The sequence below is a fragment of the Sprattus sprattus genome (genome assembly GCF_963457725.1).
Source record: "Sprattus sprattus genome assembly, chromosome: 13".
In the NCBI taxonomy this organism is placed as follows: Eukaryota; Metazoa; Chordata; class Actinopteri; order Clupeiformes; family Clupeidae; genus Sprattus; species Sprattus sprattus.
The window spans coordinates 25,283,623-25,287,730 of NC_137911.1; the positions used below are offsets into that span (position 1 = coordinate 25,283,623).

Consider the following 4,108-nt stretch of genomic DNA (forward strand, 5'->3'; position numbering starts at 1 on the left):
TTGGTCCCTTTGACCGTTTATTGCAGAAATGTGGATTACAAGTTGTAGCAAGTAAAATAAAGATAATAAACTAAAGAGTCTTTCGTAAGGCACAGTTCTCCTTTGTTAACGTCCTGGCACACGGTCAAAAAACTGTTGCCCTCCTCAGCCACGCCCAGATGCTGTGGCTCCTTGCTTTTACAGTTTTTTACAATTGCTAAAACACATTCTTGAAACAGTCACTCATTTTCTCTAAACTCTAAACACAAAACCTCATCTTCAAGCACTATTTACAAAACCTCTGAATCCTCTTGCAAAATGAAACTTTCGCCTCAAAACAGTTTTACCTGTGCTCAAAATCAAACACTGCTCTCAAATCTTAAACAAAGTGTTCAAAATGATATACACTTTCAAGCAGTCAGTAAACAATACACCAAAAAATAGAAAACACATTGTTCAAAACATATAGTTCTCAGGGAGAAGTACATTTTTTTTTACCTCAAAACAAATATCATATTTATGTATCTTTGACTTTTGATGAATGAAAACATTTTTTCTCATAGTATCTATACTAATGTATCAGAAATTACTACTCTGCTTTGCTCTAATTTGTGTTGGTTCTTTCTCCTTCTTGTACCCCTATAGTACTGTACCCTGCATCTCACTACTCACAACTCACTCTTGTTCTTTGTTGATATGAACCTGCAACCAGTCAAAATCTATTGAGCAATCAGTACTGTTACTGTACCAAATAGAAAGCACAATGTTCAGGGCCATACAACTTGTTATTGTCCTTATACAGCCTACAATGCACTGTAGGCCTACTACAGTATACACTACCACAGTAAAAGGGACACAAATCAAAGGAGTCAACGTGGTGTTTACTTGTCCTCCTCCCCTCACATTGTTTCTTCTATTCATTCTCAGACTTTCTCCTTCACACCTTCAACAACCTGTTTGCTCCCTAAACTGGCTCATATTGGTTGTGTCACATCATTTGATACAAGTTAAATCAATTTTGAGTGGTTGTGTTTAATCAATGACATTTGTTCTCTCTTTGTATTTGATTGTTGCCACTTGTGTTTACCAGTATGGATGACATGTGCATTGGAATGCAGAATGTGTTTTGAGACTGAGAATGTTTTAAGAGTTTTGCTGAAAAGTCTAAGTGAGATCTGCAAATTGTGTTTTACCCTGTAAAATAGTTTAAGGTATTGACAACAGACTGCCCAATTAGCTACATGAGTTCAGGCAACTTAGAACTTTGTTCAGCCAATGGGTTTTAGTGTTTTAGCAATTGTAAAAAACTGTAAGGCCTTTTCCCCTTGGGCTCCACCTTCAGCCTCTCAGGTTTGTTCAGGTGTCCTCTATGTGGGGTAAAAACACCTACAGCCATAGTGTCACTCATCCATTCTTAGACACACACACACTTGCTCATACTAATAAAGAAAGATAACATAAGAATCAACATAAAGGTTCAATCAAGTGTAGTAGACCTATAGGTTAAGGCACCTTTAATAATAACCCATAGTCTATCAATGAAGCCGAACAACTCCTTGACATGTCAAAGCATAATTAGCCTATGGCTACAGCTTCATGAGTGCTCCACAAGAAAGAGCTGACATATAGGCTAACTTTGATATCAAATTCAGCTCAAAGGTCAAAGGTCAGAGGGCAGGTGCTTGAGCAGCATGTGGGGCCTATCTGTATGCACGTGCCTGTTCCTTGTTCAATAAAACTTTGAGATAACAATTCACAAGCTGTTTATGATGCATATCATCAGACTGCCCACATTTCACCATAAAATAATAAAATAATGCTCTCAACTACAACAGGCAACTCATTACTCCAAACTAAAGTACACAGAGGACTACATTTTCCAAGGAAGCCGGCACCATGAAGACTATGACATTCATTTTACTCCTCTCTCTGGGTCTCGTATGTGCTTCAGGTAAAAAAAAAAAAAACATCTGCACTTCTCAGCACTTTGCACATTTTAGCATTTGTGCATGAGGACTAATCATTGTAATAGACTATACAAAAGTATGATAATATGACACTGATAATATAGTATTTTCTCATCTCTACCACTATTTGTAATATACCATGTTGCCTAGGCTACATATAAATTCCAACCACAGAATAGGGAAATTCTATGATTAATACTCTCAATACTACAATACAGACTCATTCTAGTGACGTTTATTTTAACTGTGGTTGTAATTCCAGAGCTCACTATCCCTTCAGAGAACAGGACTGATGATTCTCCCCATGTTCAGGGTAAACAAATATTTCTTTTTCTCTGCTTCCTTATCCTGTTGTCAGTCAGATCCTTGATTTTTCATGTGAGTCGTGTATAATATCTATGAGTAGTTGCACAAATTCCAGTTTGGGCTGAAGGTTAAAAACAAAGCCCAAGCACCAGGTAGCCGATGGTAGCCAATGTCATATGTAACTTTTTCTGTTTGTCACAGAAAGATTAAAAATATAAGCTAGACATTTCAGCTTTTCAAATTTTTTAACTAGTTTACTCACGGACCCCCAAATGTCACGTGGGTTGGCAACAATACGGTGAACGCTGCTTCAGGTTTATCGACACTCCAAGGACATGGGCAGAGGCAGAGGTTGGTTCACAATAAACAAACAATTAGTCAAATGCATGCAACGGTTTCATTTGTGAACAAATACAAAAAATAAGTGAGCAAATATGTTGTAACTTTTCTTATTACCCTTTTTCTATTATTTGTATTTCTTTCCCCAGCGCTTCTGTTTACTGCAGGGAGGTAATCTGGCGTCTGTCCACAGTCTTTCAGAATATTATTTTATCGAAGGACTAATAGTGACAATCACTAATGGTACGCCGTTGACTTGGATTGGTGGCTCAGAGGCCAAGCAGGTCAGGCTTATTATTGTGCTCAATCAGTAACATGATCTTATTGATTCTGCACACATGACAATTTACATAATTTGTCCTTCTAGACTAGGCCCTTCTAGACAAGGCTGGATTCACCAGCAGGTGGCGATAATGAGGAGGTCTGACCTCTGGTTTCTCTTCTTCTGTGCAGGAAGGAATCTGGTTTTGGAGTGATGGATCCCGATTTGGATCATTCCTCCACTGGAGCCCAGGCCAACCTTCAAATGGTGCTGATCGTTGTCTACAGATGAACTATGGAGGTGAATTACATTAAGTTAATTCAAGCTGCTCATATCAGCCAAATACTGTATTTCTGAGAAGTAGTGCGTAAAAATTCACTTTGTGACGTAGTGTGCTGGTGTATTTTATGCCCTCTCTGAAGGAGGTCTGGGTTGGAACGATGTGCCCTGTTCACATGCATTACCATCCATCTGTGCAAGAAGAGTTATTTCAGTTTCATATTTTCACTTATTGACATGGCAGCTGTATATGTTGTATATATATTTTGACATCTTTTAATTGTCATTTTCCTTTTTTTAAATCAGAGATTTTATATCTTTATCAGTATCCTTTGATATTTAATGTTTTTACAGTCTTTGATTGTTTTTCCATCGATTTCTTTATTTTATTTCCTTTGGTGACTTAATTTTTTGTACTAATGTTTATTTTCCTTCAAAGTCTGGTATTCTTTCTATTTTAGCAATCTGCATAATTCCCCATGCAAAGCACCTTATGCATCATGTTAAAATTGTACTATGTAAATAAAATGATGAACATGTTTATCATTAATCATGTCTGGAATGTTGCATTCTGTAGCTTGCAGTGGTGTCAGGGCATGGGCATTTAAAGAGTCTCAGAGGTGGGCTACTGCATGGCCATGTCTCAGGTGTCCTCCAGCTGAAGGTCATGAGACAGAAAACTGGCACAAACCTGAAATACCCTGTTGAGGGCCGTTCCTTCAGTTATAGTGCAATATCCGCTTTAAAACACAGACATAGACACATTATATAATGAAAAAGGCTTAAAAAGGAGAAAACAAGAAGAAACGCATCTTTAATACATAAAGACCGTTGGCAGACCTTAAACAATGTTCCTGTCTATCACTTGATACCCAGATCCAGAGGCATGTTTAGAGACAAACCTGGGGATGTTAACTCAGAGGAAGTGGGACACCAAGGGCTTCATTCTCCTTTTCACCCAAACAAAACAAAGTAG

The 4,108-nt window shown here is 37.9% G+C and overlaps 1 pseudogene across 1 annotated transcript; it reads left to right on the forward strand.

Moving 5' to 3' along the window:
* The first annotated feature begins 1,795 nt into the window (after positions 1-1,795).
* Positions 1,796-3,167, forward strand: LOC308373900 (ladderlectin-like; annotated as a pseudogene). Its single transcript has 5 exons — positions 1,796-1,930; positions 2,209-2,259; positions 2,506-2,603; positions 2,741-2,875; positions 3,045-3,167. The product of its transcript is annotated as a ladderlectin-like (transcript).
* The last annotated feature ends 941 nt before the right edge of the window (positions 3,168-4,108 follow it).